Source organism: Mizuhopecten yessoensis, unplaced genomic scaffold, assembly GCF_002113885.1.
Source record: "Mizuhopecten yessoensis strain PY_sf001 unplaced genomic scaffold, ASM211388v2 scaffold10821, whole genome shotgun sequence".
Classification (NCBI taxonomy): domain Eukaryota; kingdom Metazoa; phylum Mollusca; class Bivalvia; order Pectinida; family Pectinidae; genus Mizuhopecten; species Mizuhopecten yessoensis.
Window position 1 is genome coordinate 930,486 of NW_018408738.1, and position 14,422 is coordinate 944,907.

At 42.1% G+C, this 14,422-nt stretch overlaps 1 protein-coding gene across 3 annotated transcripts in view; it reads right to left on the minus strand.

The window, feature by feature from the left end:
- LOC110462690 overlaps positions 1–14,422 on the minus strand; it is a 100,570-nt gene that overhangs the window by 12,201 nt on the left and 73,947 nt on the right. Inside the window, exon 1 of one of the 3 annotated variants that reach the window (XM_021516786.1) lies at positions 5,636–5,754. The exons of the other annotated variants lie outside the window; for them this stretch is intronic. The gene's annotated coding sequence lies outside the window, so the exon portion shown is untranslated. Of the gene's footprint in view, positions 1–5,635; positions 5,755–14,422 lie in introns of those variants that run through there. 3 annotated transcript variants of the gene reach the window in all.

The following is a 14,422-nucleotide window of genomic DNA, read 5'->3' on the forward strand; positions in this document are numbered from 1 at the left end:
AGGGACGGGACTAGGGGAGCAGTGAGGCGGATACAGCAGAGGGACGGGACTAGGGGGACAGATAAGCGGATACAGCAGAGGGACTATCCTGGGGGACGGGACTAGGGGGACAGAGAGGCTGATCTAGCAGAGGGATGATCCTGAGGGACGGGACTAGGTGGACAGAAAGGCGGATCAAGCAGAGGGACGGGACTAGTGGAACAGTGAGTCGGATACAGCAGAGGTAAGGGACTAGGGGAGCAGTGAGGCGGACACAGCAGCGGGATGGGACTAGGGGAGCAGTGAGGCGGATACAGCAGAGGGACGATCCTGAGGGACAGGACTAGGGGAGCAGTGGGACGGATACAGGAGAGTGACGGGACAAGGGGAGCAGTGAGGCGGATACAGCAGAGGGACGGAACTAGGGGACGGGACACGGGGGACAGAGAGGTGGATACAGCAGAGGGACGGGATTAGGGGAGCAGTGAGGCGGATACAGCATAAGTACGGGTCTAGGGGCGCAGTGAGTAGGATACAGCAGAAGTACGGGACTAGGGGAGCAGTGAGGCGGGTACAGCATAGGGACGGGACTAGGGGAGCAGTGAGGCAGATACAGCAGAGGGACGGGACTAGGGGGACAGATAGGCGGATCAAGCAGAGGGACGGGACTAGGGGAACAGTGAGTCGGATACAGCAGAGGTACGGGACTAGGGGAGCAGTGAGGCGGATACAGCATAAGTACGGGTCTAGGGGCGCAGTGAGTAGGATACAGCAGAAGTACGGGACAAGGGGAGCAGTGAGGCGGGGACAGCATAGGGACGGGGCTAGGGGAGCAGTGAGGCAGATACAGCAGAGGGACGGGACTAGGGGAACAGATAGGCGGGTCAAGCAGAGGGACGGGACTAGGGGAACAGTGAGTCGGATACAGCAGAGGTAAGGGACTAGGGGAACAGTGAGGCGGACACAGCAGCGGGATGGGACTAGGGGAGCAGTGAGGCGGATACAGCAGAAGTACGGGACTAGGGGAGCAGTGAGGCGGGTACAGCAGAGGGACGGGACTAGGGGAGCAGTGAGGCGGATACAGCATAAGTACGGGACTAGGGGAGCAGTGAGGCGGGTACAGCAGAGGGACGGGACTAGGGGAGCAGTGAGGCGGAATCAGGAGAGGGACGGAACAAGGAGACAGAGAGGCGGATACAGCAGAGGGACGGGACTAGGGGGGCAGGGAGGCGGATACAGCAGAGGGACGGGACTAGGGGGACAGATAGGCGGATACAGCAGAGGGACTATCCTGGGGGACGGGACTAGGGGGACAGAGAGGCTGATCTAGCAGAGGGACGATCCTGAGGGACGGGACTAGGTGGACAGAAAGGCGGGTCAAGCAGAGGGACGGGACTAGGGGAACAGTGAGTCGGATACAGCAGAGGAACGGGACTAGGGGAGCAGTGAGGCGGATACAGCAGCGGGTTGGGACTAGGGGGGCAGTGAGGCGGATACAGCAGAGGGACGGGACTAGGGGGACAGAGAGGCGGATCAAGCAGAGGGACGATCCTGAGGGACGGGGCTAGGGGGACAGAGAGGCTGATCTAACAGAGGGGGACGATCCTGAGGGACAAGACTAGGGGAACAGAGAGAGGCGGATCAAGCAGAGGGACGATCCTGAGGGACGGGACTAGGTGGACAGAAAGGCGGCTCAAGCAGAGGGACGGGACTAGGGGAACAGTGAGTCGGATACAGCAGAGGGACGGGACTAGGGGGGCAGGGAGGCGGATACAGCAGAGGGACGGGACTAGGGGAGCAGTTAGGCGGATACAGCAGAAGTACGGGACTAGGGGAGCAGTGAGGCGGGGACAGCATAGGGACGGGACTAGGGGGGCAGTGAGGCGGATACAGCAGAGGGACGGGACTAGGGGGGCAGTGAGGCGGATACAGCAGAGGGACGGAACTAGGGGACGGGACACGGGGGACAGAGAGGGGGATACAGCAGAGGGACGGGACTAGGGGAGCAGTGAGGCGGATACAGCATAAGTACTGGACTAGGGGCGCAGTGAGTAGGATACAGCAGAAGTACGGGACAAGGGGAGCAGTGAGGCGGGTACAGCATAGGGACGGGACTAGGGGAGCAGTGGGGCAGATACAGCAGAGGGACGGGACTAGGGGGACAGAGAGGCTGGTCTAGCGGAGGGACGATCCTGAGGGACGGGACTAGGTGGACAGAAAGGCGGCTCAAGCAGAGGGACGGGACTAGGGGAACAGTGAGTCGGATACAGTAGAGGTACGGGACTAGGGGAGCAGTGAGGCGGATACAGCAGAGGGACTATCCTGGGGGACGGGACTAGGGGGACATAGAGGCTGATCTAGCAGAGGGATGATCCTGAGGGACGGGACTAGGTGGACAGAAAGGCGGCTCAAGCAGAGGGACGGGACTAGGGGAACAGTGAGTCGGATACAGCAGAGGAACGGGACTAGGGGAGCAGTGAGGCGGATACAGCATAAGTACGGGACTAGGGGAGCAGTGAGGCGGGTACAGCAGAGGGACGGGACTAGGGGAGCAGTGAGGCGGATACAGCATAAGTACGGGTCTAGGGGCGCAGTGAGTAGGATACAGCAGAAGTACGGGACTAGGGGAGCAGTGAGGCGGGGACAGCATAGGGACGGGACTAGGGGAGCAGTGAGGCGGATACAGCAGAGGGACGGGACTAGGGGGACAGAGAGGCTGATCTAGCAGAGGGGGACGATCCTGAGGGACAAGACTAGGGGGACAGAGAGAGGCGGATCAAGCAGAGGGACGATCCTGAGGGACGGGACTAGGGGGACAGAAAGGCTGATCTAGCAGAGGGGGCGATCCTGAGGGACGGGGCTAGGGGGACAGAGAGGCTGATCTAGCAGAGGGACGATCCTGAGGGACGGGACTAGGGGGACAGAAAGGCTGATCTAGCAGAGGGGGCGATCCTGAGGGACGGGACTAGGGGGACAATGAGGCGGATCAAGCAGAGGGACCTTCCTCAGGGACGGGATTAGGGGGACAGAGAGGCGGATCTAACAGAGGGACGATGCTGAGGGACGGGACTAGGGGGACAGAGAGGCGGATCTAGCAGAGGGGGGACGATCCTGAGGGACGCGATTAGGGAGACGGCGAGGCGGATCAAGAAGCAGAAGACTCGGAAAGGCGTGGCTGGATTGAAAAGCAATTGTCGGCTCGGAGAGGCTTTACTAGGAAGAAAGAGGGGCGGATCCATGGCGACGGAGAGATGTATATGCGATTGATGGCCTCTCCATAAAACGGACCGTTCCCAGAAAATCCGTTACGTAATTAGTTAAATGTTATACACTAAGTAAAATAGCACAATGAGGATATACCCAGAAAATAAGGGTAGGGGCAGGCAAATATTATGAGCCGGATAAATGGTATCTGCGTATCATGAGCCTGGAACTTTACCTGTATTTAAAAGCTTTAATACATTTGATATGAGCTGTTTCTAAGAATATCAATCAATAATTAAACAGCTGTCTACATTATATATTTTTTTACACATCCTCTTCTGTATTCAAACGTGCAACATGGGTAACACGCAAATCGCTAAAACAAAGACAACACGTGCATCTCTATAACATAGTGTAACACAGACAACACGTACTTCTCTATAACACAGACAACACGTACATCTCTTCAACATAGTGTAACACAGACAACACGTACATCTCTATAACACAGACAACACGTACATCTCTATAACATCGTGTAACACAGACAATACGTAAATCTCTATAACACAGAAAACACGTACATCTCTATAAAACAGAGATACATAGACAACACGTACATCTCTATAAAACAGACAACACGTACATCTCTATAATATAGTGGGACACAGACATCACGTACATCTCTATAACATAGTGTAACACAGACAACACGTAAATATCTTTAACATAGTGTAACACAAACAACAAGTACATCTGTATATCAAAGTGTATCACAGACAACACGTAAATCTCTTTAACATAGTGTAACTTACTGACAACACGTACATCTCTATAACACAGACAACACGTACATCTCTATAAAACAGAGAAACATAGACAACACGTACATCTCTATAAAACAGACAACACGTACATCTCTATAATATAGTGGGACACAGACATCACGTACATCTCTATAACATAGTTTAACACAGACAACACGTACATATCTATAACAAAGTGTAACACACACAACACGTAAATCTCTTTAACATAGTGTAACACACTGACAACACGTACATCTCTATAACACACTGACAACACGTACATCTCTATTACATAGTTTAACACAGACAACACGTACATATCTATAACAAAGTGTAACACACACAACACGTACATCTCTATAACATAGTATAACACAGACAACACGTACATCTCTATAACACAGACAACACGTACATCTCTATAAAATAGTGTAACACAGACAACACGTACTTCTCTATAATACAGACAACACGTACATCTCTATAGCATAGTGTAACAAAGACAACACGTACTTCTCTATAACACAGACAACACGTACATCTCTATAACATAGACAACATGTACATCTCTATAACACAGACAACACGTAGATCTCTATGACATAGTGTAACACAGACAACACGTAGATCTCTAACATAGTGTAACACAGACAACACGTAGATCTCTATAACATAGTGTAACACAGACAGCACTTATATCTCTATAACATAGTGTAACACAGACAGCACTTATATCTCTATAACATAGTGTAACAAGTGTAACAGGTGTAATAAGTATAAGAGTTATATATATTAACCCTGTAGTTGTTTTAACGTAAGGCAACCATGTCTATCATTATGCCTTGATTCCAATTTTTAAAATTTGAATACATTTGTTTATCTGAGAGGCGTACTCGTCTTTACACCTTGTATAGCACTTAGGCGCAGCGTACATTTTGGAGTCTTACACATATTTGTGCACACACATGCATTGTTTATCGCGTTTCGATGATCAACCTTTTTACGTATTCTAAAGATTTTATCTTAAAACAATTATCTGATATTTGTCGATTAATATATTCATATACACAGTACATTACCCAGAGTAAATGTAAGTAATTCTCTTGTCTCATTTACTGTAACGTGTAACAAACCTAATTTTTATAAACAATATATATGTTATAATTTAGTGCAATACTTGGTATAGATCTACAGGTTACTAAGATTACATTTTAATGTGGTAGGGTATACTCTTAACAGGGCAGGTGTATATGAGGTTATACAAAGCCACACGACAAAAATAGATATTGACAAGGACAGAACGGAAAACACATAAGCACTAACCGATGCAGCGATATAATGGGTCTAATTTAGACTGTATAATGGTCCTCTAATTAGTTGATGACACATGAAAAACCTCCGCCTCTCCCTCTCCCCCAGAAATTGACGGGAGCCCCACATAAGTCATCTCGGACGATCATTTAGTGGAGTAAGGACAGGCCTATTCTTTCTCTTTACCTACACTGGTATGAAGTAGAATGTACGACACCATAGAAATAGTAATGCACAATAAAGCATAGTGACACTTGATCCAGTACTAATTGTGATTTACGTATTGTGTACATGTAGTGAGGGGTTAATTTAACAAATTAACAAACCCTTACCTTTGTGAAATGTTCCGATGGTGAATCATGTTAATATCATTTCCGTTAAACCATTCATCATACATTGAGCATATATAATCCGGCGAGCGTGCGAGTCTGGCGTACAGCTACAGCGCCTGTCCCTGGTCTAACGATCTCTGGAGAGTGTGTTATTGCCAACATAAAACCATCATGAGCCTAATCGAATTATTTGCAAGACATAACTATTTACTGTTTACTGTATGTGAGCAATTATTTAATCGATTTTCATGTAATTAAAGAACAGCTATATTCCATTCAGGACATAGCGAACAGTTGATATCACACACTCTACCAGGGCCAGGTGGTTCATTATAACGCCACAAGATGACGCTGCATACCTACTTCCGCTTAAACCTATGTCAGCTGTTCTCTAGATCTTGAACATTTTGCAAAATTATTTCTTTGAGAGTATGATTAGTCGATAGTGTGTGTAATTAGTTGCGTCATTATACGCGTTTTTGTAGATTTGCAATTAAAGAGGTCCAACATATTACGTCAGGACTGCTAGGTTCGTGTTTTACCTGACGTAAACAGCTATTTTAGAGATACAATTATGTCGTCATAATTATGTACCTCCCTAACGTTGTGGAAGCAGTATCTTCAGTATCGACATTTGGAAATAAAAATTAACTTCACAACATACTCGGTACCTTTCAGGCAGGATTAAAACTAGCATCTGGTCATTATATGTGACGCGCTCATTATTGAGCGGTGTATGTAATAACCGAAGAAAAAACCGAGGTAGTTTACGTTAAATCCATAACAAGCAGTAGGTCTGACGCAGTTTCAAAGTCCACTGATATTTTTAGACGTTAATTCTGATCTAATTAACGTATATTATATGTGTAGTGCAGTCCTGACTACTTTTAAATTATGAATTGTTTACTGGAAAATAAAATAAATAAGACATTTTTCTGATGCCTTACCAATGTAACAAGGTTTGAGTTTAAGGTAACTGACATGCTGATATAGAAGTGAGGTGCAGTCCTCCTCCTGTGTATCGGCCAGTGCCCTACATGGATCTAGAGTTGATTGACCTATCACACACAGATAACGTTAATCCATATCCGTTCGTTAATGTATCGCTTACGTTTCCATAGTTACCAGCCATTTCGTGTTTACAGGATCTAGTGTTTGTGTATACGTCATACACATTTCTCACTCATAAGGGGATTAAACAACACAGTTTCGGATCGGATACAGCTGGTAATACTGCCGCCAGACAATTAGTCACTGGACATAATTTACACCCGTCGTTATCCGTTTTGTTGGTCACGTGCCCCGTGTTACTTTGTAAGTAGGGACACATTGAAGACGTCATACCAAAACGAGTTGCAGAACTAGACCGGAAATCTCGAGTGTCACGGTTACCATGCAACCAAATGCGTCAAAGATGTCTTTTTGTTTGCTTTTTCCAGGATAAATACACAAGCTGCGTTAAAAAATACTTCCCTGATATTTATTTTCGTATTACCGGTACTTTCAAAACGCTTTTTCAATTATAATTAGAACTAAATCAGTATGGTAACACGTATGCCATGTCTCATTAATCAGGGTACCACTACATGTCCAATTAGGGTTATAACACTCACGTGATACATGGTCACGAGTCGATGGACTGCTAATGGCATTATAGGCCTCAATGTATCGCGTATTTTAAGGTACATACGTTTAAGAGGTCATTGTCTAATGAAGGTGACGGAGTATAATATGTACATATCGCACTAGTCATCGAAACGTCATGCACAAACACTTTACAAGTTGTGCTAATGAACCTTGCACGTGAACTACTTACACAGGTGGTGAAAAAACACATGTAACCGAACTGTAATGTCGGGGCTCCCCTAGTGAGCGTGACCGACCACACACACCAATTCTCAATCGTCTGCAAGCTACTGGCATCAGACCACAGCTACTTATACCGCTTCCGGTTCGTTTTACACGAATGCAGTGGATATTTCTGAATTTTTCCTTCGGTTTATTAATAAAAGTTATCTCTCGAAAATTGAGGTTATGAATAGTTTTCAACGTTACCGCGACTGTTTAGTTGAACAAACCATGTTATGATCAGGTAAACAGAAACATTCTGAAATTGAAAAGGATTTCCTTTGGAAGAACATAAAGTGGAATTATTGGGGCCTGAGGTCAACTACACATGTTACTAACATACTAGTTTACATCATAACAATCATTCCCTCTTACCCAGCGTTCATTGCACTGCGCATATTCCGCTTACTACCCTGTAGTGTGTGGACTAAACGGACCCCGGGGTACCGATGATTACCATGTGACATAAATGTAGTCGACCTTGCACCTCCTCACTCGTGAAGCTGTAGTCCCGCTCATCGCTCTTTGTGTATACCTTTCAATAATATTTATCGTGTTTTCCAGACTCATTAAGAGGTCTTACCATAACACCATGTGTACTTAACCTACCACTACTAAATCATCTTGAGGAGGTCCTGCCACATATCAATGAATTCGGCCATCAGAAACCCCGTGTTGGAAAAGTGAATTATTGTAAAACTCTTAAACTCGTCATTTGGTTGGATACAGCTGTCGGTTTAAACTAAAAAGAACAATGATATTCGACAAAGCGACGCGGTTAAGCACTATCAACCACAGCCATTTGCATATAAAGCAATGAGTGTTAATTACCTAAAGAAATCTAATGATGATATTGTGACGGTAGTATTATATATATAGACCATAACTAGTTCTCATGGAGCGACTCATCGTGATTAATTAAGTCAGGACCGTATAATCAACAAGTTAGGTATATCGTTACCTTATTCGTTATTATTTCATTTGAAAATTTTGCTGAAACGTAAGAAATGATTAGAAATAAAAGATACATTTCTTCAATGGGTAGAGAATAAAGGTTTTGACAAAATGATTAGGATTTATGTCATATTTATATTTCAATAATGCCTATTAAATTTATGCAAAGGTAAACCTTACGAGGATACGGCTAGCTTTTCTTTTTTTATTGGTTGTGTAAAAAAGAACTTCTCATTATACGACTAGCTTACTACAAGTTGACACTTGGCAACTAATTCTACGGGGTACATTTACATTCATGTGCATTTCTTTGTCAATATTCTTCATATTAATACTTTGTCAGTGGCTGACTAAGTAAGATTTAGTGTCTTTATCAAATACAATCTTGGATGCTCGAAGTATTATGAAACCCGCAAACAACATCTACACACGGTTTATAACGAAACTAAGGGAATAAATCAACCCATTCACATTATAAGTTACAAGTTTAAATAAAAGTAATGCGTTTTATGAAGCTAGAAAAGGCAGCCGATTGAAGTGTTTGGTGTATTTGTACCTACATGTAGTCAGGTACACACTCCACTTATTGTACGCACACAGCATGGCGCCTGAAAAGAAACCTAATTTGTTAGCTTGATGTGTGTATGCTCCTACATGGTTTGTCCATTTCATACGGTATTAAAAAACAGAGCTTATGGGATCTCTAGACAAAGTTTCTAATAACGAGGCCCTTGTCTTCAAACATTAGTTCGTTTCCAGCTTGAACAAATATCTAGGCTTTGCCTGTAAAGACAAGTTAAACACTACTCCATTTTACGAAAAGACGAAACACTACATTATCATGCTTCTGTATAAACGTATTTCTAAACACTTACTAAAAACAAGAAAACGGATCTACCTGGCTTGTATTGGATACCGAAACATCACAAAAATCTCTGTAAACAATTTTTAATCGCTAGCTCTGCTAGTTGTTGACCAAGCCACAACCTTATTAAAACATCTTACCCTGGCAAGTACCATTACATTAGGGTTATGGTCTTGATGTTTTTTCTATCAGAACTTTTGACTTTTCCATTTGTACACTACCAAACTGCAAACCTAACTGAGTCAGGACTTTCATTCATTAATTACCAAAGATTGTTTTCAAAGAAAAGCGAAAGGCGTTATAAATATGAATTATAAATATTATTGCGAATTATTTTTGGATAGTAGTTTGGACAAAAAGAAGTAAAAATCTATTGTGATTATGATTAAATTTCAGGACGAAAATATCATAATTGCGTTTGGTAACAAGATTTTTGTCATGGTACACTAATAGACACAACCTATGTCCCTTCCCCGGCCAACAGAATTTTGTGAACATATGCGACTGAATTTATCGAAAAATACCTTCCAATCAATTTCGCTCTTTAGATAACACAACCCTGGATTTGTTATCAAGGACACTATAGTCACGTGTACCTCGATCTTTACTCACCAGCTGACAAGGGCTGCCTACTTATGTAATAACATGCATGGAAAGCGTAATGGTTTTCAGATCATAAACTTTTTCTTCGTAACATTTCTCTTACCCATACATACAGTGTTTAAATCTAATCTTCCTATTTCAATTTTCAATTATAAATATAACAAAGAGGTCTTTAAAGAAGCGGTAATGAACGGAATTAATTTTCCAAGATATCTAAATTAAAACTATACATAGCAAAGTACTGGTTATTTGGATTGAAAATACATGAAAAATGTATAAAAAATATGTTTTTCTACACTAAATTGATTAAAAGATTAGGGAATATGAAACCATAAAACTTAAAACTCGATATGAATTTATATGAATACCTAAGGGTTTCATATTGACCTATATCCCAAACGGAAACATAATTATGTAAGAAGACTAGTCTCACGAAAAACACTTACTTAAACATTGAAAAGAATATTCCTAATTCCGATTCGTAGAAGTCTACTACATATCATGAAGGCATTGTTAACACAGCAGCTTAATCATCTTTTTCTCACTTCTTTAAGTCTGATTTGGTCTCCTAAAAAAAACCCAAAACAAATATAGAAGTGTCAACAAGACCGAAATTGGACCATACAATCGGTTAGACTAGACAGAATATTAACGAAAGAAAGATTTACTTATGTACATGGCTACCGTGGTAAAAGTACAAGGAGAATAATGCCATGTGTTGCAAAGGGAAACATCCTCTATATCATTGTCGACACACGTCATGTAAACCCGGAGCAAGCTTTTGTAAACCGAAACAATGAAGTTGGGGAAACAGGGATGGTACTATCAAGAAAGGGAAAAATTTTACAATATCGAAATCGTCACATTTATCGTACATCTTATAAGTAAGCCGATAATGTTGGTCATACTTTGGTATATTGAGAAAAACCGACCGAAGTAGAAAAGTATGTGGTGTCCTCCATTGCAAACTCAGGAAGGTAAATACAATTGACATGGTCAACACATTTCCTGTTATTTTAAGACATCATATTGTCGATATGGAACGCCCCTTGTAGCCATAACCCCGAGTATATCTGTACCTTGGGATATATGTCCCAGACCGTAAATGGAGAGTGCCAATTGAGTTGTGGGGGTTTTAGTCACGAGAAGTTCAGAAAAGAGTGGGAAATAGTAGCGAAATGTTTGATGCCTTATTTTTATGACGTCACAATTGAGTACAATGGTGATGTAAATTAAAGTAGTTTTTGTAGTAAACATGTACCCAAAAATACTATGTATTCGTCTGTCGCTCCTTTTGCATTTGAACAAAAAATCTGCGGTTTCGAATGCACTAAATAGAGGAAGCTTTCTGAACGGCCAGTACTGAAAGTGGCGATACACCATTTGTTAGGATATATATAAAGTTATAAAGTGGAAAACATCGATCAACCATGATATTTCCTTGGTTAAACTATGGTAAGTTAAGATATTAGCAACACTCTTGAATATCGTTGTTATCACTAAATACACTATCGGAATATCAGCTATGTTATGTTTCCAGTGATATTTGCCCAAACACCACGTATCCTACTGATTTCAGTTTAGAGTTCCATACGCTACCTGGTTAGTTTCATTTTGATGTGTTATGACACGTCTACCTAGGTACGCGTGATTTACACCGTGACGTGTAACAGGCTCCCCACTCTATCAGCGATACTTTTACCTCGCCGTGTGTTGTAGTCTATACAAGAAGCGACAGGTAGCCTATACGGAATGTTGTCTAAACTCTGACGTAAACTCAGCAAGAATTATATCAAGGAAATTTGGTTACGCTAAAAATAAAGGGTATAAATTCACTGGATGAAGGGTAAACATGAACTTGTTATTAGCGTATGTGTATTTTTTTCTGAATGTAACATAAAAGTTGAGACTTAAGCTTGACATACTACATTGTACTATTAACGATCTCTGGGAAGATGAAAACAATCTGAGGTCAATATCAACCTTTTCAGTTTATATCACATCTTATTTACCATCACAGAATTCCAAACTGTTTTATAAAAAGCTTTAAGAATAAATGGATATTAATAAAAAAAACCACACACACCGTAATAGCCTTAATTATATGCCTCCGACGCCAGGTTTCTTGCCATTATTGGTTCCCATCGTACTGCTCACTTATTAGAATAATCATACTGAACAATGCAAACTATTTTTGAAGTTAAAAAATAACCAGACTTATGATTAACATCCGATGTTCCGGAAGGGTAAGCGTTTTCTGCGATTACCGGTAAGCGGTGACACCTGCCATGTACACTGAGGTCGAGCTCTGGTCATGTCGCGCTTTAAAAGGGAAACATGGGTAGTTTCAACGAAACCTCATGGCATACTGTTGAGCGTAATCAAGAACATCGCTATTCATATTGTACAAGGTGAGATAACGATGGTGACCATACAGTTTGCAGATCAACCTGCATCACTGAATCTACATCTTCCCCTGTAACTTGTCCGTCATAATTCAACATACATCATAGACAACGTGATATTCCGTGAAAGCCCGTTCATATCGAATCAATTGCGAAATATAAACAGCTTCATTTGAGGAAGCAGCGATGTTACTATCAACTAAGGAAACGTTTGGGATCGGAAAACCGACATCATCACTTTTATCATACTGCTTAGTAGTAAGTTGTCCTTTTGTAAGTAAAGGAAAACGTCTGATCGTAAAGGTCAGTAGTGTTCTTTATTCATGGTCAGGAAGGTATGTTTGGTCGACGTGGTTGATACATACAATGTATACGTATCTTGTTACACAGAACTTTACAACGGCAGTCGTATTTTGACTTGATTATACTATAAAACATCACGAGAAAAGAAATAAGAAAGGAAGCTCTCTTTTCCAAAGTTTGTCTGTAGATGCAGAAAGTCAAACATGGTGAAAAATTCACTGCACAATTTGGCTGTTTCGTCCTTTAAGGCCTCATCTGTGGTACCAAAGGTAACGCATTACCGCGTCCATGTCTCAAGTGTTCCGAAGTCTATGTAGAATACAGCAGAAAGGGGGAGGTGCCTATAAGACCATTCAAAACAATACAAGTTTGGCTGCAATAGGATATGTCTACTTCAACTGATAGTTTATGTTAAACATACCAACATAAATTCATGATACAAAGTTAGTTCATCAACAGTCAACCATTTATTTGCTTAAAACATAACTCCAGCAACCCAGGTGGAGTATAAATTGGTCTGGGGAGGATGTTGCGGTATCTGTTCTGTAGCATTCAAGTGAGATGGCACTATAAATGATACCGTTGGAAGCACGGTCCCACTACAAACATCTCCAGCACACGCACAGGCATACACACATAGGGAGATATTAGCCAGGTGGCATAGGACTAGTTGTTAGCGGATGATAAGACAGCTCCTGTGAATTCCTCAGAAATTGTATTGATTAATGTATATGCTAATTGTATTAATTAATTATCTGTGTACTGTAAAGCGCTTTAGAGTGGCTTATGTTAGGTAGATAGTGTCACTAGGAATACGTAGAATTATCATATTATCAAAATAATATTTATAAAGCGGAAATAATGGGCAGCTATAAAAAGAAAAATTACAAATAAACGTTTTTGTTGATGTTCAGCTTGTAGTATTCAGCATGTAATTATGATGGTTACTATACACGATTTTCTTTATCCCTAAGATCCGGATTTTTCTGCTCGCTCCGAATGATATGCAGTTCCTACTACAAATTATTACTCAACGCGCAATGCTGGTATTATGTAAACATTACAGCCAAGCCGGGAAATACTCACTTCATTTAATGTAATGTCACAATGTAAATATGTAAGGGATTAACTTGCTTAGGTCAACACGCGTGCACGTGTGGCTTAACATTTTCAGTTAAATTGGCAACAATGTGTCTTACATCGCTTTTATTTCAAGTGACGTCAACCAAAGGGCAGATAAACCGCCCGTGCCGAATAAATATGTGTGTTCTCGTGCGCACGTGAATTTGAATCGTTAAGGGCCACTACCAGTTCCTCCTCACGCGAGCCATGTCAACTTACACTGCATGTAGATACCCTCGTACCTCGCAGTTGCGCTTGTACTAAGAGGTTAGGTTGATGTAAACATGCCCCTGTCCGCTCTAGAAACAGTCGGTTGTTTGTCGCTGAGCAGAAAACCAAATTAACAATAACATCTCATCGTATCGCACTATGAAGAGATGAGGAATCGCCCCAACCAGGTCCGTTTTTAATACGAGGTATTATAATTCTACGGTTACACTTTATCGACAAACGCAATTGGAAGGTTGAAAAAGATAAGGTTACATTTCAGGCTATTTTGAACTAAAAGTTGCACATAAATGAGATTATTTGTGCATTAGTATCATTCTTGCGATTATCAAAGGGCCAGCGTAAGGACATCTGCAAAGGTTTGTGATTAATACCTAGCTTTTGCAGAGCTGTAAAAATGTTTATGACACACTATCTTAGAACCTTTTAGAAAACCCGAGTATTAAACCCGTCGTTTAG